The sequence below is a fragment of the Trachypithecus francoisi genome, unplaced genomic scaffold (assembly GCF_009764315.1).
Source record: "Trachypithecus francoisi isolate TF-2019V2 unplaced genomic scaffold, Tfra_2.0 Lachesis_group10, whole genome shotgun sequence".
NCBI classification, from domain to species: domain Eukaryota; kingdom Metazoa; phylum Chordata; class Mammalia; order Primates; family Cercopithecidae; genus Trachypithecus; species Trachypithecus francoisi.
The window spans coordinates 93,401,999-93,426,731 of record NW_022681455.1 but is presented as its reverse complement, the minus strand read 5'-3'; the positions used below and the strand labels follow the sequence as shown (position 1 = coordinate 93,426,731).

At 46.0% G+C, this 24,733-nt stretch overlaps 1 protein-coding gene across 2 annotated transcripts in view; it reads right to left on the bottom strand.

Moving 5' to 3' along the window:
* Window positions 1-21,136, bottom strand: part of CHD9 (chromodomain helicase DNA binding protein 9) — a 281,390-nt gene extending 260,254 nt beyond the window's left edge. For both annotated transcript variants that reach the window (XM_033218386.1, XM_033218390.1), the window contains exon 1: window positions 21,040-21,136. The gene's annotated coding sequence lies outside the window, so the exon portion shown is untranslated. The remainder of the gene's footprint in view (window positions 1-21,039) is intronic.
* Window positions 21,137-24,733: the final 3,597 nt, after the last annotated feature.

Here is a 24,733-nt window from a genome sequence, read left to right as displayed (position 1 = left end):
CCAAAGTCTTAACTCATTTCAGCATTAACCCCTAAGCCTACACTCCAAAGTCTCCTCTGAGACAAGGCAGGTCCCTTCTGCCTATGAGCCTGTAAAATCAAAAGCAAGCTAGTTACCTCCTAAATACAATGGGAGTACAGGTATTAGTTAAAAATAGCTGTTCCAAATGGGAGAAATTGGCCAAAACAAACGGGTTACAGGGCCCATGCAAGTCTGAAATCCATCAGGGCAGTCAAATTTTAAAGCTCTAAAATGATCTCCTTTGACTCCAGGTCACACTGATACAAGAGGTGGGCTCCCATGGTCTTGGGCAGCTCTGCCCCTCTGGCTTTGCTGGGTACAGCCTCCCTCCCCACTGCTTTTACAGGCTGGCGTTGTCTGTGACTCTTCCAGGAGCACGGTGCAAGCTGGATCTGCCATTCTGGGGTCTGGAGGATGGTGGCCCTCTTCTCACAGCTCCATTAGGTGGTGCCCCAGTAGGGACTCTGTGTGGGGGCTCCAACCCCACATTTCCCTTCTGCACTGCCCTAGCAGAGGTTCCCATGAGAGCCCTGCCCCTGCAGCAAACTTCTGTCTGGGCATCCAGGTGTCTCTGTACATCTGAAATCTAGGCGGAGGTTCCCAAACCCCAGTTCTTGACTTCTGTGCACCTACAGGCTCAACACCACATGGAAGTTGCCAAGGCTTGGTGCTTACACCCTCTGAAGCCATGGCCCAAGCTCTACCTTGACCCCTTTCAGCCACGAATGGAGTGGCTGGGATGCAGGACACCAAGTCCCTAGACTGCACACAGCATGGGGACCCTGGGCCCTATCCACAAAATCATTTTTTCCTCCTCAACCTCTGGGCCTATGATGGGAGAGGCTGCCACAAAGGTCTCTGCCATTTCCTGGAGACATTTTCTCCATTGTCCTGGGCATTAACATTCAGCTCCTCATTACTTATGCAAATTTTTGCAGCCTGCTTGACTTTCTCCTCAGAAAATGGGATTTGTTGGCTGGGCGCGGTGGCTCAAGCCTGTAATCCCAGCACTTTGGGAGGCCGAGACGGGCGGATCACGAGGTCAGGAGATCGAGACCATCCTGGCTAATACGGTGAAACCCTGTCTCTACTTAAAAAAATACAAAAAACTAGCCGGGCGACAAGGCGGGCGCCTGTAGTCCCAGCTACTCGGGAGGCTGAGGCAGGAGAATGGCGTAAACCCGGGAGGCGGAGCTTGCAGTGAGCTGAGATCCGGCCACTGCACTCCAGCCTGGGTGGCAGAGCAAGACTCCATCTCAAAAAAAAAAAAAAAAAGAAAATGGATTTGCTTTTCTATTGCATTGTCAGGCTACAAATTTTCTGAACTTTTATGCTCTGCTTCCCTTTTAAAACTGAATGCCTTTAACAGCACCCAAGTCAACTCTTGAATGCTTTGCTGCTTAGAAATTTCTTCCAGCAGATACTCTAAATTATCTCTCTCAATTTCAAAGTTCCACAAATCTCTAAGGCAGGGGCAAAATGCTGCCAGTCTCTTTGCTAAAACATAAACAAGAGTCACCTTTGCTTCAGTTCCCAACAAGTTCCTCATCTCCATCTGAGACCACATCAGCCTGGATTTCATTGTCCATATCATTATCAGTATTTTGTCAAAGCCATTCAACAAGTCTCTAGGAAGTTTCAAACTTTCCCACATTTTCCTGTCTTCTTCTGAGCCCTCCAAACTGTTCCAGTCTCTGCCTATTACCCAGTTCCAAAGTCGCTTCCACATTTTCGGGTATCTTTTCAGCAGCATCCCAGTTTACTGGTACCAATTTACTGTATTAGTCTCTGTTTTTACACTATTGATAAAGACATACATGAGACTGGGAAGAAAAAGAGGTTTAATTGTTCCACACGGTTGGGGAGGCCTCAGAATCATGGTGGGAGGCAAAAGGCACTTCTTACATGGTGGCAGTTAGAGAAAATGAGAAAGATGAAAAAGCAAAAACCCCTGATAAACCCACCAGATCTCATGAGACTTATTCACTATCACGAGAACAGTATTGGGGAAACCATCCTGTGATTCAAATTATCTCCAACGGAGTCCCTCCCATCACAGGTGGGAATTATGGGAATACAGTTCAAGATGAGATTTGGGTGGGGACACAGAGCCAAAGCATATCACCATATGATCTAGCAGTTCCACTTTTGGATATATATTCAAAAAAATTGAAAACAGGGTCTCAAAAAGATATTTGCACATTCATATTCATAGTAGTATCATTCACAACAGTCAAGAGGCAGAAGCAATCCAAGTGAACATCAACAGATGAATGGATGAGACTGTGGTACATAAACATATACAATGGAATAGTATTCAGCCTTAAAAGGAAGGAAATGCTGACGTAGGCTACTACATGGATGAACCTTGAGGTCATTAAGCTAAGTAAAATCAGCCAGTCACCAAAAACAAATACTATCTGATTCCACTGGTATGAGGCACTCAGAGTAGTCAAATTCATAGAGACACACAGCAGATTGGCTGTTGCCAGGGCTACGGGGAGGCGAAAATAGAAAGTTAACGGGTACAGAGTTTTAGTTTTACAAGATGAAAGGAATTCTGAAAATGGATAGTGGTGATTGTTACACACCACTATGAATATATTTAAAATCACTGAACCATAGACATGAAAATGGTTATAGGAATGGCCGGGCATAGTGGCTGAAGCCTATAATCTCAGCACTTTGGGAGACCGAGGTGGGCGGATCACCTGAGGTCAGGAGTTCAATACCAGCCTGGCTAACATGATGAAACCACGTCTCTACTAAAAATACAAAAATTAGCTGGGCATGGTGGCAGGCGCCTGTAGTCCCAGCTACTCAGGAGGCTGAGTCAGGAGAATCACTTGAACCTGGGAGGTGGAGTCTGCAGTGAGCCAAGACTGTGCCACTACACTCTAGCCTGGGCAAAAGAGCTAGACTCTGTCTCAAAAAAAAAAAAAAAAGGTTATAGGTATGGTGGCTCATACCTATAATTCCAGCATTTTGGGAAGCTGAGGCAGGAGGATCGCTTGAACCCAGGAGTTCAAGACCAGGCAACATATTAAGACCCTGTCTCCACAAAAAATTAAAAAGTTAGCCAGGCATGGTGGGATGGGGTGAGGTGGGGCGGGGGGGTCACTTGAGCCCAGGAGTTAGATGCTGCAGTAAGCTATATGATTATACCACTGTACTCCAGCCTGAGCAACAGAGCAAGACCTTGTCTCAAAAAAAAAAAAAAAACAGTTATGGTGATAAATCGTACATGTATTTTTTAAATTGTAAAAAATATTGCAGGGATCCCAATTATAAAAAAAAAAAGACTTATGGGTTTCCTTCCAAAGTAGAAATGCAGAAATGGAAAAATGAGTTTCGGTTGCTATGGAAATAGGAGTTGGCTGGGCCTGCAGGAGCAGCAGCTGGAGGGGAACAAGTGGCCGGGAAGTTGGCTCTGTGACAGAGGGGGGCTTCCGGCTGGGGATAAGACAACAACAGGCTTCAGCAGGGAGAGTAGGAGGTAGAAAGAAGAGAGAAAAGGAGACAGAGACTGTCTCTAGACACTGGTGCCTATGAATTCTGCAGACATTTGGATACAGAGGTGGGTGTGTGTGCCTGTGTGTCTGTGTCACATATGTATCCCCAGAGGCCAGAAAAACAAGATGCAAAATAAACTCAATGCCTGAAAAAGAACACAGTTTCACCAGCTATCCTGAAAGCCCCCAAACCGCTGAGTGACAGAAGAGGAAAGGCCTGCCATTGAAACGCTTTCTGGCGTATGGGGAAATGCCTGAGTAGGGCTGGCCGTCACACTGTGTTCCCTCACCTTTGTCCTCAGCCCAGTTCTTCAAACTGAAACCCAGGTGGGCCAGAAACACAGACGACAAAATCCCCGCAGGGTGAACAGGACAGTGGGGATGGGCAAGCTGATGGCTCTGTTTCTTCTGAAGCTCTGAGTGACTGTTTCTGCTTCAGTCTCCATGATGCTGGGGCTCTGGGGTCTTCTCGCCTGGGGCTTTAAAGGCACCTGAATGTTCACTTTCTGGGAAGATGTATTGATTAGGCCTACAGTGATGACAAGTCTTTGCTGGTCCCCAGGAGGGCTCACCTAAGGGAATATTATGCAATTCCCATTCCTACTCCAGGAAGAGGAAGCCCCAAACCCTTTCTTACAATCACAGTGGGGTGAATGGGTAGGGGCTCACATTTTTGAAATGTCTTAAACCTAGGCTTTTGACTGTTTATAACAGTGTCATTGTCTATATACACCGTCTCTGAGACACACTGAAAGGACCAAACAGTTCAAATTGACTACCATACTAGCATCCTGTTTTGCATTTCTTCATTTTTAAATATATCAAGAGCCTCAAAAATGAATGTGAGTATTGAAAAGAACACACTACTTAGGAATAAACTTAATCAAGGAGTCGAATGTCTTCTACACCAAAAGCTACAAAACACTGGTGAAAGAAGTCAAAGAAGACATAAGCAAATGGAAAGTCATCCCACGATGGCTTGGAAGACATAATATTGAGATGTCAGTGCTACCTAAAGCGATCTACAGAGTGAATGTAATTGCTATCAAAATCTCAATGACTTTTTTGCAGAAACAGAAAAATCCACCCTAAAATTCATAAGCAATCCCAAGGGACCCCAAATAGCCAAAATAATCATGAAAAAGAACAAATCTGGAGGACTCACACATCCTGATTTCAAAACTTATTACAAAGCTACAGTAATCAAAGCAATGCAGTATTTGCATAAAGAAAGACATGTGGCCAGGTGCGGTGGCTCACGCCTGCAATCCCAGCACTTTGGGAGGCAAAGGCAGGCGGATCACTTGAGGTCAGGAGTTTGAGACCAGCCTGGCCAGCATGGTGAAACCCCGTCTCTACTAAAACTACAAAAATTAGCTGGGTGTGGTGGCGCATGTCTGTAGTCCAGCTACCCAGGAGGCTGAGGCAGGAGAATCACATGAACCTGGGAGGCAGAGGTTGCAGTGAGCCGAGATCAGGCCATTACACTCCAGTCTGGGTGACACAGCAAGACTCCCAAAAAAAAAAAAGAAGGGGGGGAGAGAGAGAGAGAGAGAGAAGGAAGGAAGGAAGGCAACGAAAGGCAGACAGACATGCTATTCACATGCAAAAGAATGAAGCTGTAACCTTAACCTTACATGACATACAAAAAGTAACTCGAAATGGATCAGGCCGGGCGCGGTGGCTCATGCCTGTAATCCCAGCACTTTGGGAGCCCGAGGCGAGCGGATCATGAGGTCAGGAGATCGAGACCATCCTGGCTAACACGTTGAAACCCCATCTCTGCTAAAAATACAGAAAATTAGCCGGGCGTGGTGGCAGGCGCCTATAGTCCCAGCTACTCGGGAGGCTGAGACAGGAGAATGGTGTGAACCCCGGAGGCGGAGCTTGCAGTGAGCGGAGATCACGCCACTGCACTCCAGCCTGGGCAATAAGCAAGACTCCATCTCAAAAAAAAAAAAAAAAAGAAATGGATCAAAAACTTAAAATATAAGAGCTAAAACCATAAAACTCTTAGAAGAAAATATAGAGGGAAAACTTTATGACATTGATTTGGCAATGATTTCTTGAATACAACACCAAAAGCACAAGTGAAAAAAATACATAAATTAAATATCAAAATTAAAAACTTATGTGCATTCAAAGGACATAATTAACAGACTAAAAAGGCAATCCACAGAGAAAATACTTGCAATTGTTATCTGGTAAGGGACTGATATCCAAAATAGATAAAGAACTCCACAACTCAACAACAAAGAAACAAACAACCCCATCTGATTTTAAAAATCAGCAAATGTCTTGAATAGATATTTTTCCAAGGAAGATATACAAATGGCCAGTAAGCACATGAAAAGATGCTTAACATCACTAATCATTAGAAAACTGAAAAATCAAAACCACAATGAGATACCACTTCACACCAGGATAGGATAGCTATGATCAAAAAACCCACACACAAACAGAAAATAACAAATGTTGACAAGGATGTGGAGAAATGGAAACCTTGGTGCATTGTTGGTGGGATGTAAAATGGTACATAAACTATTGAAAATGGTATGGTGATTCCTTGAAAAATGACACACAGAATTACCATAAGATCCAGCAATCCCATTACAGGTATATATTCAACAGAATTGCAAGTAGGAACATAAACAGATATCTATACACCCATGTTCATAGCAGTGTTATTCACAATAGCCAAAAAGTGGATACAATCCAAGTGTCCACCAACAGACGAATGTATAAACACACTGTGGCAGATATATACCATAGTCTATTATAATGGAATATGAACCTTGAAGACACTAGACTAAGTGAAATAAGCCACTCACTAAAGGATAAATACTGTGTAATTCTACCTAGATGAGGTACCCAGAGTAGTCAAACTCACAAAGACAGAAAGTAGAATGGTGGCTGCCAGGGATGGGGTTAAGGGGCAAAGGGAGTTGTTTAATGGGGACAGGGTTTCAGTTTGGGAAGATGAAAAAGAGTTCTGGAGATGGATAGTGGTGATGGTTGTACAACAATGTGAATGCACTTAATGCACTGAACTAAAGAAAATGCAGGCCGGGCGCAGGGGCTCATGCCTGTAATCCCAGCACTTTGGGAGGCCAAGGCGGGTGGATCACTCGAGGTTAGGAGTTCAAGACCAACGTAGTCAACATGGTGAAACCTTGTCTCTAGTAAAAACACAAATATTAGCTGGGCGTGGTGGTATGTCCCTGTAATCCCAGCTACTCTGGAGGCTGAGGCAGGGAGAATTGCTTGAACCCGGGAGGCAGAGGTTGCAGTGAGCCAAGATGGCACCACTGTACTACAGCCTGGGCAACAGAGCAAGACCCTGTCTCAAAAAAATAAATTAAATAAAATAAGAAAAGAAAATGCATTAAGATAGTTAAAATGGTAAATTTCAACATCATGTGTATTTTACCACAATAAAATATGTGGATATATACAAAATAGTGGAAATGACCTAGGGTCAGCCTCTCAGCCTTTGCAAAGTTCAGCCCTCACAGGCTGCCCAGTTAGGCCCAGTTAGCACTCAGGATATGGCATTTCCCCTACTTCCTTTGTCTTGTCAAAACTTACCGCAGGTACAAACAAGTCCAGAAGCTTACACTGAGCCCAGTGTGTGCAGGTGGGAGAGAAAGATGAACAAAGATGAGAATTGTTCAGGGAGAGGACAGTGCACCTTGCTTTGACATAGGGTTAAAAGTGATGAGGGCTGCAGAATATGAGGGAACACAGTAGAGTGGGTGCTGTGGCAGTTCCCAGGAGCAGAGGGGACTTCTTGCCTGGCTCTCTTGGGTGGTGTCACAGAGGAAGTGGTGCTTAAGGTGGGTTTGAAAGAATGAGGATGTGCAGATGTGTGCCTTGTGTTTAGCTGAAGTACTGTGTGACTGAGAGGTTGAGATGGGAGAGAATGCTGGATCAGTGGGGGAGAGAATGCTGGATCAGTGGGGAAGAGAAGGTGACCAGTGAGAAAGTAACTCGGTGCAGGAACATCTGCCACACAAGCCTGTTGTCTTGTTACCTTGAAAAGTGGTGTTCGGATCAGGAGTCAGATCCAGAAGGAAACTGAATGGCAGACTAACAACAATAACAACTTCTATTCATAGAGGACTTACTATGTGCCTGTTGCTTAATAACCCTAAGCAGCAGGTAGTGATATTAGCTCTATATTTCAGCTGAGAAAACTGAGGCTCAGGAGGTTAAGCAACTTTTCATCCAGGATCAAACACAGCCAGTAAGTGATGGAAGTGGGGTAGGAATCCAGGCCTACATGGGTTTCACATTTTTATTTATTTATTTTTGAGACAGGGTCTGGCTGTGCCAGGCTGGAGGACAGTGGCACAATCTCAGCTCACTGCAGCCTTGACCTCCTGGGCTCAAGCAATTCTCCTGCCTCAGCACCCCGAGTAGCTGGTACCACAGGCACATGCCACCATGCCCAGCTAATTTTTTTTTTCCTGTAGAGATGTATGTCTCACTATGTTGCCCAGGCTAGTCCCAAACTCCTGGGCTCCAGTGTGGGCTGCTCAGTGACTCCCTTCCAAGACAACACTATGAAAAAGAGGAAAATAAGTAACTTTACAGTGGAGAAACCTGACAAATGCTACCTTAGCCACCTGGTAATAAGTCATGTTGATAGTATAGATGCTTGATGTGATGTGATAAAAATGACATTTTACTTCTGTGGTCTTCCTCTTCCAAACCCACAGCCCTCATCATGAGAAAAACATGAGATGAATTCCAGTAGTGGGGTATTTTACAATATATCTGACCAGTATTCCTCAAAACTCTCCAGGTCACCAAAACCAAGAAAATTCATAGAAAATGTCACAGCCAATGGGAGACTAAGGATACACAACAAATAAATGTATAGTGGTTTCAAGCCCATTTTTGTTGGTATTAAAAAAAAAAGATATAAATGTAATTTGGTATTCTAGATGGGATCCTGGGACAGAAAAAGAACATTAAATAAACACTAAGGGAATCTGAATAAACTATGTTTTTAGTTAATAATAATGTATCAATATCAGGTTGTAACAAATGTACCATATCAAGTATCAATATCAGTTAATGTAACAAATGTACCATAGCAATATACGACGTTAATAATAGGAGAAACTGGCTCTGTGGCTCATATCTGTAATCCCAACACTTTGGGGAGGCGAGGCAGGCAGACTGCATGAGCCTGGGAGTTCAAGACCAGACTGGGTAACACAGCAAGACCCCATGTCTACCATAAATAAAAATATTAGTTGGGCATAGTGGTAGGCGCCTGTAGTCCCAATTACTTGAGAGGCTGACGTGGGAGGATGGTTTGAACCCAGGAGACAGAGGTTGCAGTGAGCCAAGATCGCACCACTGCACTTCAGCCTGGGTGACAGAGAGAGACCTTGTCTCAAAATTTTAAAAAATAATAATAATAGGGGAAATTGGATGTGGGATATGTGGGAACTCTGTAGTATTGTCTCATTTTTTTTTTTGTAAATCTAAATTTTACCAAAAATACATAAAGTCTTTCAGAAACAGATTCCTGAGTCACATCCTCAGAAACTGGCCTGATAATATGCACTGACACAGGTGTAATGGAACTATGAATGATGACCGCCTCTCTGTCCCTGCCTGCTGACTGACCAAAGAGAAGGAGCAGACACAGCAGTGCCTGCAGAGAAGAACCTACAGCTCACACGAAGAAGACTGTATGGCTTTCCTCCCAGACTCCCTGAGGTTAAATATGGTGTCTCTCTAATTAGACTAGCAGCCTTCCTAGGGCAAGAGCTGGGTCTCCCCTGTGAGACAGGGCAGGGGCCACCTCTCCTCCAGGAGCTCAAGGTCTCTCTCAGCTCCAGGTGCCACCGATTCTCTGTATGCATTTATTTTTCTTTTAGGTAAGTCCATTTCTCTATATGGGTAGAAAGAGAGGCCATGTACATAATGTACATTTTTTTAAGGCTGGCAAAAGGTCCGCTTGCTCCAAAATACTAAGACTCCTAACTCTTTAGTTAAGCATAACCAATGCTAAAAAGCAGCAAACTCGATGACTTGGGTTTAGTACCTACATTTCCTCTGCTGACTTGTTGCTTTCTTTTGTACCCCAGGCCCCAGCCATAACTGAGTGATAACAGTAGTAAGAGTCTAAAATTGTGATGCTGCTGATTCTGTATTTCAGCAGAGAAAACTAGGCTCAGGAGGTTAAGCAACTCATCCAAGGTCACACACAACCAGTAAGTGTTGGAACTTGGGTAGGAATCTCAGTTTGTTTGATAATGGAACAAACCTCAACACCCCAGCAAATTGCCTCCTGATTGCAAGAAGTTCTTACTTGGGGGTATGCAGTAAGCCACCCCAAAATGTGAGGAGAGTAGATATCAGTGGACTGCACACAACATCTGTGATTACTGATTTGCAGAAGTCCTTAAGGACAGGACAGGATGTGTCTCTGGACAAAGCTGGAAGAGCAAAGCCTGGAAATTAAATCAAGACTCAACAAAACAAAAAGCGAGCCAATTGCATTAACATAAGCTGAAGGAATCATAGGCAGAAATGGTGATGTATGAGGAGCCCTGAAAAAGCAGAACCAAAGAGCAAGTCTTTGAGAGTCATTGTCTTCCACGTTGTCCAGAGTAGTGGAAACTCTGAAAACCTCCTTGAGCATTACAGGCAGATCAGAGGTCTGACCGGAGCTTCCAGGAATACTCTCTTCCTTTTTTTTTTATTTTATTTTATTTAAGACAGGATCTGGCTTTGTTTCCCAGGCTGGAGTGCAGTGGTGTGTGATCAGAGCTCACTACAGCTTCAATCTCCCAGGCTCAAGCCATCCTCCCACCCAGCCTCCCAAGTAACTGGGACTACAGGTGCTCGCCCCAACATCCAGCTCATTTTTAAACTTTTTTGTATAGATGTAGTCTCACTATATTGTCCTGACTGGGTTTGAACTCCTGGGCTCAAACAATCCTTCTGCCTTGGTCTCCCAAAGTGCTGGGATTACAGGCATGAGCCACCGCACAGGGCCAGAATACTCTCTTGCTAAGAATCTTAGGGCTGGTTCAGGGAGCAGTAGGAAGGAAAAGATGCAGTGATCGATCAGATATTTCTATCACAAGCACAGAAAGGGGGAATTATACTAGTAGTGCTGCCACTCTAGACTCTTGTATCCCTCAGAGTACAAATATCTTAGGCTCTCCTGGTGATTAAAATCCTTCATTTTGCTCACCTTGCTTTGATTCCACGAAAACCAACCTTCTAACTAGATTCTGACATTCCCACAAGAGAAAGAGTGTGCTGACAAGTTGACATGAGGTTTCAGACTGCATTGTAGTTGCTTCTCCCCTTGTGATTTCTCTCTTTCCTTCCTTCCTTCTTTCTTTCTTTTTTTTTTTTTTTTTTTTTTTTGAGACAGAGTCTTGCTCTGTCGCCCAGGCTGGAGTGCAATGGTGCGATCTCAGCTCACTGCAACGTCCACCTACTGTGTTCAACTGATTCTCCTGCCTCAGTCTCTGAAGTAGCTGTGATTACAGGCATGTGCCTGTAATAGCCACATGCCTGGCTAATTTTTGTATTTTTAGTAGAGACGGGGTTTCACCATGTTGGCCAGGCTGGTGTCGAACTCCTGACCTCAGGTGATGCACCCACCTCAGCCTCCCACAGTGCTGGGATTACAGACATGAGCCACTGTGCCCAGCCTCCCTTGTGATTTAATACGTGTACAGCCCGGCTTCCTCACCGGGCTCTGGTGAATTTGGTTAGTCCGCCCCTTTCAGCCTGGTTAGCTCCAAGTGCACTGAAGAACCTTCATCTCTGGCCTGCAGAGAACCGGGATCACTAGCCTCCAGCCCACTGTACTGCTGGCCCTAGGGGAGTTTTCCCTGATTGACAGCTGCCCCCCCACTTTTTGATGTCACTCTCAAGCTGCCCTTTGCCATGTAAATCATCCCAATCACAATCTCCCTACCCTTAGCCCCCAGAATGAGCTGTGGGAGACCTGCAGAAAAAGAGCTAAGACAACAAAACAACTTTAAGGTTATGTTGAAGAAACAAGAACAAGGAAGAGGTCCTGTGCTCGGGGGGAACATGCGACAGAAACGAGTAGAAGGAACTGGCAATGCTTAATCTAGAGCACAGAAGATCTGGGAAGGCCAACCAGTTCTCTGTCATCAAACATCTGAAGAACTGTGGTGACGGAAAGGGAACAGATTGATCTTCTGAGGCTCTAAAGAAAATATGCCAACCAGGCCACACGTGGTGGCTCATGCCTGTAATTCCAGAACTTTGGGAGGTTGAGGCAAGAGGATCATTTGAGGCCAGGAGTTTGAGACCAGCCTGGGCAACATAGCCAGAACTGTCTCTACCAAAAGAAAATTTAGCTGGGCATGGTGGCTCATGTCTATACCTCTAGATACTCTGGAGGCTGAGGTGGGAGGATGGCCAGAGCCTAGGAATTTAAGCTGCAGTGAGCTAAGATCAAAGCACTGGACTTCAGCCTAGGCAACAGAGTGAGACCCTGTCTTTCTTAAAAAAAAAAAAAAAAAAAAAAAAAAAGAGAGAAAAAGAAAAAGTATGGCAACCAAAGGGCAGTAGATACAGGGAGACAGATAAAAAAGGGGAACCTTTTAGGGCAGTTTTCCTCTAACTTCAGTTATTCAAATATCACCTTCACATTTTTTTCGTGTGTGTGTGTGTGCATGTATGTCAAATTTATGAGAAGCAGCATAATTCTGCAATTCAGAGCACAAATCTGGAGTAGGACCACATGGCTTTATTTCCCAGCTCATCATTTCCTAGCTATATAACTTTGGGCAAGTTATTTAACTTCCCTATGCTTGTTTGCTCAGTAGTAAAATGGGGCAAAGAGTCCCTAACTCAAATAGTACTTAACCCATGTTGGTGAGGATTAATTAAATGATTTGAATGATGTATGGAAAGTGCTTAGAAGAGCATCCAGCACTTAGTAAGTACTCAATAAGTGGTGGGTATTATATATATATATTTTTTTTTAATTAATTTTTTTTTTGAGACGGAGTTTCACTCTTGTTGCCCAGGCTAGAGTGCGATGACATGATCTTGGCTCACCGCAACCTCTGCCTCCCGGGTCCAAGCTATTCTCCCCTCAGCCTCCCAAGCAGCTGGGATAATAGGCATGTGCCCGACTAATTTTGTATTTTTAGTAGAGATGGGGTTTCTCCATGTTGGTCAGGCTGGTTTCAATCTCCCAACCTCAGGTGATCCACCCTCCTCGGCCTCCCAAAGTGCTGGGATTACATGCGTGAGCCATGGCGCCTGGCCTTATAAATTTTTTTTGTTTTAATAATTGGGGTCTTGCTTTGTTTCCCAGGCTGGAGTGCAGTGGCACAATCATAGCTCACTGTAACCTCGAACTCCTGGGCTTAAACCATCCTCCCATCTCAGCCTCCTAAACAGCTGGATTACAGGCACACATCACTACACCCAGGTAATTTTTTAAATGTTTTGTAGAGATGAGGTCTCACTATGTTGCCCAGGCTAGTGTCCAACTCCTGGCTTCAAGTGATCTTCCTGCCTCTACTTCCTAAAGTACTAGGATTACAGGCATGAGCCACTGCACCTGGCCTATTATATTTTATTCTATCCTCATACCATCGATACTCTTATTTAATATTTTTCTTTAAATGGACACATGATTTATATACATGTATTTTAAGGGAAATCTTATATTACTACCATACATGAAAAGCCATGTACAGGTGGAAACTGTAAAGATAAACATAAAAGCAAACAATGTTATTAGATTGTTATAGTTTTAACAATGTTATTAAATGGTCACACTTACTGCTGCCTCTTAAATGCCCTGAACTGGAGGACTGCTATCTTTCCAAAGAAAGGGGAGACAAGCAAGTGTTACAGTAGCATTCTAGTACTTTGCTCAGACTTCTGTTGACTGCAGTCAGAAGGAAGAGTCCCAGTCCCACAAGTTGGAGGAAGTGAAAGGTCAGCGTGGGTGGAGCACCTGCTCTGGGGAGACAGGGCAGCCCCAGGGGTGAGAGGCAGGCAGAGCAGGATCAAAGAGACAGCTCAAAAGGGAAAAATCCCTTTCCTATTCTGAGACTTTATGTTCTTGGGTACCCTGTCTCTCTCTGTGCCACACCAAAGTCATCTCACAAGACCCCTTGTCGTATGAGTTGCACATCTTAGAAAGCAAAGTCAGAAACACTTTGTTGGAGACACTGTGGGTGCCCCACCCGTACTACTCAGCTCACCCGAGGTTACCTGCAGACATTTCCATATGCCCTGGGTTACCTCTCACTTCTACTTTAAGTCCTTTTCTGACCTCAGGGTGTGCACAGCAGAAAGTTAGTGAGACAACCCTCAATAATGAGGGATGGGAGTCGAGGATATACCCCAGTCTCCCTGCCTTTTCGTGGGACACTTCTGAAATATCTTCTATAGTCTCTCTAAGTCCCTGAGGGACGAAGACCCAGTTGCCCAGTGGAAACTCACTCATCAACACCTTTTTTACTGGCTTTTCTCCCTTTCTCAGTTAATTTCACTCTCACTGGGCTTCCTGGGATCATTTTCCAAATAAATTTCTGGCAACCGAATCCTTTTCTCATGATCTGCTTTGGGGAAAACTACAACTATGACATAGCTTTAAACTTCTGTCAGTGGAATGAGTTGCCCAGGGAGATGTGAAGTTCCATTTTACCGAGGACTCAAGAAATGGCTGAGAATGTTCAATGAAGATCCACAGGTCACGTAAGGACTCAAACTAGATGAACACTTAGTATTCTTTTTGTGTGTCTGTCTGTTTTTTGTTTTGTGTGTCTGTTTGTTTGTTTTAAAGAGACAGCATCTTGGCCAGGCACGGTGGCTCATGCTTGTAGTCCTAGCACTTTGGGAGGCCGAGGCAGGTGGATCACCTGAGTTTGAGACCAGCCTGGCCAACACGGAGAAACCTCGTCTCTACTAAATATACAAAAATTAGCCAGGCATGGCAGCAGGCGCCTATAATCCCAGTTACTAGGGAAGCTGAGGCAGGAGAATCACTTGTACCCAGGAGGCGAAGGTTGCAGTGAGCTAAGATCATGCCATTTCACTCCAGCCTCGGCAAAAGAGAGAAACTCCGTCTCAAAAAAACAAAACAAAACAAAAAAAAAGAGACAACATCTTGCCCTGTCACCTAGGCTGGAGTGCGGTGGTGCAATCATGGCTCACTACAGTCTCAAACTCCTGGTCTGAAGTGATCCTCCCCTGTCAGCCTCCCCAGTAGCTGGGACTGCAGGTGCATGCCACCATGCCCAGCTAATTTTTGTTTGTTTTTTGAGACAGGGTCCCCCTCAGTTGCCCAGGCTGGAGCGCAGTGGCATGATCATGGCTCATTGCAACCTCAAACTCCTCGGCTCAATTGATTCTCTCACCTCAGCCTCCCAAGTAGCTGGGACTATAGGTAAACCACCACACCTGGCTAATTTTTCATTTTTTTGTAGATATGGGGGTCTTACTGTTTTGCCCAGGCTGCTCTGGAACTTCTAGACTCAAGTAATCCTCCCACTTCAGCCTCCCAAAGTTCTAGAATTACAGGTATGAGCCACCAATCCAGGCCTCAGCTAATTTAAAAAAAGTTTTAAATAGAAATGAGGTCTCACTATGTTGCCCAGCCTGGCCTTGAACTCCTGGCCTCAAACAGTCCTCCTGCCTCAGCCTCACAAAGTGCTGGAACTACAGGCATGAGCCACTGCACCCAACCTACTTAGTATCCTCCTGATCCTCAGGTCTCATTATTCTGGATCAAGAGTCAGCAAACTACAGCCCATGGGCCACATCCAGCCTACTGCCTGTTTTTGTATAGCCTGTGAGCTAAGAATGTTTTTTACATTATTTATTTATATATTATTTGTTTGTTTGTTTGTAGAGATGGGGGTCTTGCTATGTTGCCCAGGCTGGTCTTGAACTCCTGGCCCCAAGCAATCCTCCGTCCTCAGTCTTCCAAAGTCCTGGGATTACAGATATGAGCCACCATGCCTGGCCAGCTTTCACATTTTTAAATGGTTGAAAAAAATGTTTAAAGAATAGTATTTTGTGACACAGAAAAATTATGTGAAATTTAAAACTTCAGTATCCATAAAGCTTTACTGGAACCCAGACATACTCATTTGTTTACATACCATCTATGGCTGCTTTTACGCTACAGTCACAGTTTCTCACCAACATTACAAGAAACGACGTTACTCGAGGACTTACTGTACGTCATTCTGCTTAAAGTTGCAGTTTCTAAGAACCTATGGATGACATTAAGTGAGAATTTACTGCAGCTGCAACTGAAACCCTATGGTCCATAAAGCTCAAAATATTTACTCTCTGGACCTTTACAGAAAAAGTTTGCTGATGCCTGTTCAAGGTCATTATCCTGCAGAGACAAGAGGCAGATGCCCCATGAGTCGAGAGGCCAATCCCCAGACCTAGTATCTGGGGGCAGTTTGAATCAGAACTTCACATTTCCTTTTGCCACATCTTTATGACCATGGTCATTACTCTCACCCTCTGCAAGTACCTAAGACTTTCACAGAGGCATTCATGTCTTTATATCAGGAATATTTTTTGATTAATTTTTTTTCCATTTTTCCATTTTTCTTGTTGTTAAAGATAGAGGTGGAGGTCTCACTATGGTGCCCAGGCTGGTCTTGAATTCTTGGTATTCCTCCTACTTCTGCTTCCCAAAGTGCTGGGATTACAGGCATATGTCACTGTGCCCAGTCACCAGGAAAATTTTTCTTTTTTAAAGCACATGAGAAATTTTCTTCTCCACACCCTGCCACTATCCCATGTGGTTTCATCCACGCTTGATCACTTTCACCACCACTTAGTTACTGATTTCTCCCCAAAACAAACCAAACCTCCAGCCCATGTCCTGAGATTTCTGATCAATACCCAAATGTTGGCCAGGTAATCCCAGTGCTTTGAGAGGACAAGGCAGGAGAAACATTTGAGTCTAGGAGTTGGAAACCAGCCTAGGCAACACAGCAAGACCCTGTTTAAAAAATTAGCTGGGCATGATGGTGTGCACTTGTAGTCCCAGCTACTTGGCTGGGTGGGAGGATCCCTTGAGCTCAGGATGTTGAGACTGCAGTAGCTATGATCATACCACTGCAGGAGGCATGGGTGACAGAGCAAGACCCTGTCTCTTAAAAACAACAACAAAAGAAACCAAAAACCAACAACAACAACAAAAAACAAATGTCTGGTCAACATTAGATTAAGTTGGGGGGTAGGGGGTGTTGCTGCTTACCAGCAGTGCAACTTTGGGCAAGTCATTTAATAGCATGGAATGTCAATTTCATCATCTCTCAAAGGCGGAAATGATCCTGTTCAACCTGCCAGGATTACCATGCTAATCGGATGAAATGAGCTGCCCACAAGACATGGAGCCGCCTGGCCCCAGCCTCTCTACTCCCTTTGACCACCACAGTCCCTGCCCACTGGCTTTCCTTGAGTCCCCTGGCCTTGCCAAGCTCTTGGCTGTCTCTGTACATGCCGACCTTTCTGCCAGAAACATCTATTCCTCACCCCACCTTCTTCTGCCTGGCAGATCAACACATAACCATGGTTTATGTGTGTTTCTGTTTAAAGACACCTTATAGGCCAGGCACTGTGGCTCGAGCCTGTAATCCTAGCACTTTGGAGGCCAAAGTGGGTGGATCACCTGAGGTCAGGAGTTCGAGACCAGCCTGGCCAACATGGTGAAACCCCGTCTCTACTAAAAATACAAAAATTAGCTGGGTGTGGTGGCATGTGCCTGTACTACCAGCTACATGGGAGGCTGAGGCAGGAGAATTGTTTGAACAGAGGCAGAGACTGCAGTGAGCTGAGATTGTGCCATGGCACTCCAGCCTGGGAGACAGCGTGAGACTCTGTCTCAAAAAACCAAAAACAAACACAAAAGATGCCTTATTTGATATATATAGTTGATATATATACATATTATTCATTAGCATTGAACTCAGCCAAGTGCACTGTAACTCATGTCTGAACGAAGCTTACCCAACAGACATGCTTTCTCTGTAAGGCGCATCACAGCTTTCTTATGCTTAGGAACACTAGACAGCACGTCAACAGTACACTTGGGGCCATTTCAAACAGCGACATCGCATACAAAAACGCACAAACATGCAAAAAATGTGCACTAAGTACACCACAAAAGGGAAAACACTTGTTTATAGCACAAGAGCTGAAACAAGCCGGGCGCGGTGGCTCAAGCCTGTAATCCCAGCACTTTGGGAGGCCGAGACGGGCGGATCACGAGGTCAGGAGATCGAGACCATCCTGGCTAACACAGTGAAACCCCGTCTCTACTAAAAATACAAAAACTAGCCGGGCGAGGTGGCGGGCGCCTGTAGTCCCAGCTACTCGGGAGGCTGAGGCAGGAGAATGGTGTAAACCCGGGAGGCGAAGCTTGCAGTGAGCTGAGATCCGGCCACTGCACTCCAGTCCGGGCGACACAGCGAGACTCCGCCTCAAAAAAAAAAAAAAAAAAAGAGCTGAAACAAGAAAGCAGCGTGTCCTCCTGTTTGCCCTTGGCTGGGAATGTGCAAGTTGGGTGACTCAACTTTTTCACTATTCTACGCACATCCATATATGACTGTGAAAGTGTCGTGGATATTGATTTGGAAGTTACACAAACATTTTTTTCTTTCTTTTTTTATTTTTATTTTTTTGAGATAGAGTTTCGCTCTTGTTGCCCAGGTTGGAGTACAATGGCGTGATCTCAGCACACTGCAACTTCCACCTCCCAGGTTCAAGCAATTCTCCTGCCTCAGCCTTCCAAGCAGCTGGGATTACAGGCTCCCGCCACCACGTCCAGTTAATTTTTTGTATTTTTAGTAGAGATTGGGTTTTGCCATGTTGGCCAGGCTGGTCTCGAACTCCTGACCTCAGGTGATCCATCCACCTCGGCCTCCCAAAGTGCTGGGATTACAGACATGAGCCACTGCACCTGGCCTTTTCTCCTCTTATTTTTATTTATTTATTTATTTTAAATGAGCCTAGGTCTCGCTATGCTGTCCAGGCTATCCTAAGCTCAAACCTCAGTCTCCCAGAGTGCTGGAATTACAGGTGTGAGCCACCACACCTGGCCACAAACACATTTTTTAAAAAAATTCTTTAATTATATAATTTTAAAAATAAAGAGATGGGGTCTTACTGTGTTACCCAGGCTGATCTGGAACTCCTAGCTTCAAGTAATCTTTCTGCCTCAGCTTCCCAAAGTACTGGGATTATATGCATAAGCAACCATGCCTGGCCACAAACAAATGTCTTTAAAACATTATTCAATGTATATAATTTTTTTTTTTTTTTTGAGACGGAGTCTCGCTCTGTCACCCAGGCTGGAGTACAGTGGCCAGATCTCAGCTCACTGCAAGCTCCACCTCCCGGGTTCACGCCATTCTCCTGCCTCAGCCTCCCGAGTAGCTGGGACTACAGGCGCCGCCACCTCGCCCGGCTAGTTTTTTATATTTTTAGTAGAGACGGGTTTTCACCGTGTTAGCCAGGATGGGCTCGATCTCCTGACCTTGTGATCCGCCCGTCTCGGGCTCCCAAAGTGCTGGGATTACAGGCTTGAGCCACCGCGCCCGGCCTCAATGTATATAATTTTTAAGCAAACAGAGCCTTGCTATGTTGCCCAGGCTGATCTGAAACTCCTAGCCTCAAGCGATCCTCCTGCCTCAGCCTCTCAAAGTGCTGGGATTACAGGGACGAATTTGCAAATCCAGAACTTGTGAATAATGTACTTTCTTACTGTTTCTCTCATTCGGGGCTGGCTGAATTCTGTCTTACTAACATTTTATCTCTAGCATCTGGAAAACTGCCTGACCCACAGTAGGCTCTCAATAATAAATGTATTTCAAATGAACGAATGAGTCAATTCAGTGGAAGTGCACAGCTCACAGCAGTGATAGCTAGTGTTTGTGAAGACACACCACGCACCTGCCCCGTGCACGCTGTCCTGGTCAACAAGGGAAACAGCAGAGTATTGTTCTTTTGCACCTGCACTCAAGAGCAGACTGCCTGGGTTCAAATATGGGACATGCTTCTTATTAATTAATTATATAACCTCGAGCAAGATCACTGGCCTCTCTGAGCCTCAGTTTCCTCGGCTATCAAATGCAGTATTCATAGTACTACCTTGGAAGTTATGGTCAGGAGTCAACGTGGCCCTGCACAGAAAGCCTCTAGCACAGGGTGAACCCTTAGTAAACAGTAGCTTTTATTGTGAATAATTCCCACGGCAACCGTAAGAGTTATCACACCCATTTTGCAGATACAAACACTGAAGCTGAGGATGATTCAGTGAGTTTCCAAGGCCACACAGAAAGAAGGGCTGACTCTGGGGATTCTCTGCCCATGCTAGTAACACTGCTGTTATGTAAATATAAGGGGGTCGGCAGGGCGCAGTGACTCATGCCTGTAATCCCAGCACTTTGGGAGGCTGAGGCTGGAGGATGGCTTGAGCCTAGGAGTTTGAGACCATCCTGGGCAATGTAGTGAGGCCCCATCTGTATAAAACAAACAAACAAACGTAAGGGCTCATTTTTAGTAGTTATAAAAGGGCGCTTGCTTGTTATAAGGCCTCTCACTGCCTGATCAGCTAGGTTTGCCAAAATGAGGAAGACAGCTCCAGCCAGTCTCCTGATCTTCTCTGGGATCAGGGTGGGGAGGAACCCCCTGCCTACCCGTAAACCCCAAGAGTCTTCTCTCACACTCCACACTGGTGTCTTTCTGTTCCCTGCCCATTTTTGAGTTCAACCCTTTCAGAACCAGCCCTACTGTGGGGGGTGGGGGATGGTAAATATGTTATCTTGGGTTTGACAGTACAAAGGCAGAGGCATTTCCTGCTTAAAAGGCACATGAGAAAAGAGGAGGAGGGCGAGCTGGAGGAAGAGGAGGAGGGAATCACCAGCATTCTGGGTTAGAACAAACAAATGTCCTCCGTTTTTCTCCAGCTCCCTAGATCAAGGGTCCTCAAATTTGGCTGCCAGCTGGAATCTCTTGCAAACATTTTAAAACCCAGATGTCCGGTCCCCCACCCAGACCAATCACATCTGAGCCTCTGGGGGGGGGTGGAATTAGGGCATCGGTATTTTTTTAATGCTCCCCAAGCAACGCCAACGTGCAGACAAGTTTAAGAAGTGGTGCTCTGGACCTTATCAGCACTCCGCTGCCACCCTGGAGTGGCGCTAGGCGACAGTGGCTGCTTTCCGCTTCGAGGACGCGCGGCTTGGAGATTCGGGCATGCTCTCGGAGGCGAGGGCTGGGGAGGAGGCGAGCGTGCCAGCGACCTGGTGCTCTGCCTTGCTTTAGGCCCAGCTCCGAGACTGCGGGTCTCTGGGTCCCTCCCAGCTACAACACGTGCTGCCGCCCCGACTCCTCCGGTTATCTCTGCAGACCGCAAACTGTGCCCAGCGGCCGCCCCGCTGTCCACCCCAACCTCAGAGGCTCCAGGGAGACGCCCGGAGCTCAGGAATCTTACCTTGGCTGCCAGCGCTGCCCTCCAGTCCCCGGAATCCTGGGACTCAGGTTCGAGCGGTCGCGGTCGCTGCGCCTATGAAGCGCCCACTAGAGCGCAGGCGCCACCTAGTGGGCTCGGGGCGGCTGCGCAGAGACCGCGCTAGCGGGCGGGAGCACAGTCCAGGGCGGAAATGCAGCCAAGGCTTCCCACGTGGGCGGTTTTCCAACGCGCCACCAGCCCTGTGGCCAGATTCGGCCTGGGGCCGGACCACCTTCACCCGCTGCAGGGCACTGGGATCTGAACTTGGTGAACTTTCTCTTGGGGCACGGAGGGACGGCCAGGCCCTAGCCCTCGGCCTGGTATCCATCCTCCGGTTTTCCGTGCTGGGCTCAGGGATCTTTCCCTTCATCCAGCAGCTTTCAGTGCACCCCACTTGGGCACCGCGTCTGGTTTAAATGTGCTGGGACTATCCGAGGCTGGGGTTCTCTCAAATCCAGGGAGGCCCTTCGCCTATCAGCAGCCCTTTCTTCCTGCCACCCCCTAAACCGTCCCTGAATGAGAGAAACAGCCTGCTCTGCTGACTTGCTCTACAGAGGCCAGGGCTGGTGGAGGATGGGTGTGTGCCAGCGACCTCGTGCTCTGCTCTGCTGGAAGGCCTTCCCTGAGCAGTGGAAGGGGAAGGGGCGGCTTAAGGGAATTGTTTTTGTTTGTTTGTTTGTTTTGTAGGGACGAGGTCTCTCTATGTTGCCCTGGCTGCTCTTGAACTCTTGGCCTCAAGCGATCCTCTCGCCTGCAGCCTCCCAAAGTACTGGGATTACCGGTGTAAACTATGGCTCCCAGCTGCCTGGTATTCTTTAAATGAAGACATGCCAAAACGCTTACAAATATCGTAGACCATTTAATATGTTTATATTTCATTTATTTCTTCATTTAACAACGATTAACCTGAGCACCTACTATGTGCCACTTTTCCACAATCAAGGGATACAATGAAGAACAAAACACAAAACTCTCTGCCCTTGCTGAATTCACATTTAATGTAACACACGAATACTTTTAACACACACAATGATCTAATGCAAAGCAACTGAGCTCGTTGTGGGTAAGTACAGGATTTATTTAAAATATCTATATTTAGGGCCAGGCACTGTAATCCCAGCACTTTGGAAGGCTGAGGCAAGAGGATAACTTGAGGTCAGGAGTTTGAGACCAGCCTAGCCAACATGGCAAAACCCCGTCTCTACAAAAAATACAAAATTTAGCCAGGCGTGGTGGCAGGCGCCTGTAATCCCAATTACTCCGAGGCTGGAGTGGGAGAATCCCTTGAACCCGGAAGGAGGTTGCAGTGAACCGAGATCGCACCACTGCACTCCAGCCTGGGTGACAGAGTGAGACCCTGCCTCAAAAAAGTAAATAAATAAATCTATGTTTAGGGCACCAGGGCAGACAGGCCTGGTGATGGATACAAGCATTGCAGAGTTCTATGTGAACGTCTTCAAGTTTTCTTTTAATCCTGGCAGTTTCTCTGTGTGGCAACATTTGGAAATAATGCCTTCAGTGGAAATTTGAGGTGATTTGTGAAAGTGACTCCTGCAATCCTCTTCTCCTCCTCTCCCCGGCCCCCACTCTGCTCCCCCAGGACGCTCTGTCATTGTTCTAGCTCTGTGTGTGTGTGTGTGTGTGCGCGCGCGCGCGCGCGCCTATTTAACCTTTGGACTCTCTGTCCTGGTGTAATCTGGTCAAAGTGAATATCAAGGGCAGAGGAGGAGGAGGAGGAGCAGGAGGAGGAAGAGCAGGAGAAAGGAGGAGGACCAGGAGCAGGAGGAAGAGGAGCAGGAGGAGGAGGAGAAGCAGGAGGAGGAGGAAGAGCAGGAAAAGGATGAGGAGGAGCAGAAGGAGGAGGAGCAGGAGGAGGAGCAAGTGCAGGAGGAGGAGGAGCAAGAGGAGGAGGAGAAGGCACAGCAGGAAAAAGAGGAGAAGCAGGAGCAGGGGAAGAAGAGGAGGAGGAGCAGGAGGAGGAGGTGTCATCTGTGGGCAATACCTGGAAGGGCAAGGGGTGGTGGGTGTCAGTAATAGGAACCAGCCCCAGCTACTCCACTGCAGGCTGGTGCCCTGGTGAAGGTAAATCAGTCAGAGGAGCGCTGACAGCCCAAGGTAAGTACCAGCTGGCAGACAATTTCCCATTCTTTCACTTTAAAGTGTCTGAGTCATGTCATGACCACTCTTGCCCCATCTTTGCAATAGCTCTCTCCCCATCACTGTGCCCCAAAGCATGCCTGGGCAAAGTCCTAGATTACAACCTCCAGATTCTGGCATCACCTGATGAGATTAGTCTTCCTAGTGACTTTCTCTCCTGAGTTCTCATGGCATTTTTCTCATTCTGCTAATTACAGTGTTTTTGGAAACTGCAGAGTTATTAACAGGTCTGCTTTCTCCATGGAAAACAGGAGTTCTGGTAGGCTGAAGTATGTAAATAATAATAAAATATTCATAATGTGTTAGACACTAAGAGTTTTCTTTAAGAGATGGGGTCTTGTTCTGTAACCCAGGCGATCATTGTTCACTGCAGCCAGAAACTCTTGAGCTCAAGGGATCCTCCCACCTCAAACTCCCAAGTAGCTGGGACTACAGGCATTGTCACCATGCCTGGCTAATTTTTAAATTTTTAATTTTATTTTTTTTCAAGAGATGGGGTTTATTATTTTTTTAATGTTGCTCAGGCTGGTCTAGAACACCTGGCCTCAAGCATTTCTCCCACTCCAACCTCCTAAATAGCTGGGATTATAGACACAAGCTGCCACACCTGGCTCACGCACTAAGGATTTTAGATTCACAATTTAATCCTCAACAGCAATCCTACAAAGTAGGCACTGTTACTCTCCCCATTTTCTCAGCAAAGAAACTGAGACCTGTAATGTTTAATTGCCCTTAGGTAGAGGAGTTAGCAAGTAATGTACCCAGAACGTGAATCTGGATTATCTTATTCCAAAGCACATGCCCTGAACACCTCACTACTGTTTACTAAGCACCTACTACGTGCTGGACTCGTGCTTTATATATGGAACAGGATAGGCAAGGTACTCATTTTTATCCCTTTTGCTTTCTTGTTCTGTTCACACTTTTCTTTAAAGGGAGAATTTTGTTTATTTTTGTTTTTTAAAATAAATTCATAAAATGATGTTATGAGATGTGATCTACTTTTTAGTAAGAAAGGGCATATTTCTCTTCTAGAGTGAGTCTCCATTAAAGAGGGTGAGGATCCTCTGTGGTCTCAAGTGGATGGAGCTAGAAATGGTGGCACTGGAGTCATGGACAAGATGGTGTCGGGACCCCAGCAGGAGGTGTAGAGAAGGAAAGAGGCTGAAATACCAAAGAGACCACGGGGAAAGGACCTGGCTACCGGTCCCAGGAGGACACTTGGTCTTGTGAGGCTGGCTTGTGGACTGACTGGCAACTTAACTCTTTTTTTTTTTTTTTTTTTTTTTTTTGAGATGGAGTCTCGCTCTGTCGTCCAGGCTGGAGTGCAGTGGCCGGATCTCAGCTCACTGCAAGCTTCGCCTCCCGGGTTTACACCATTCTCCTGCCTCAGCCTCCCGAGTAGCTGGGACTACAGGCGCCCGCCACCTCGCCCGGCTAGTTTTTGTATTTTTAGTAGAGACGGGGTTTCACTGTGTTAGCCAGGATGGTCTCGATCTCCTGACCTCGTGATCCGCCC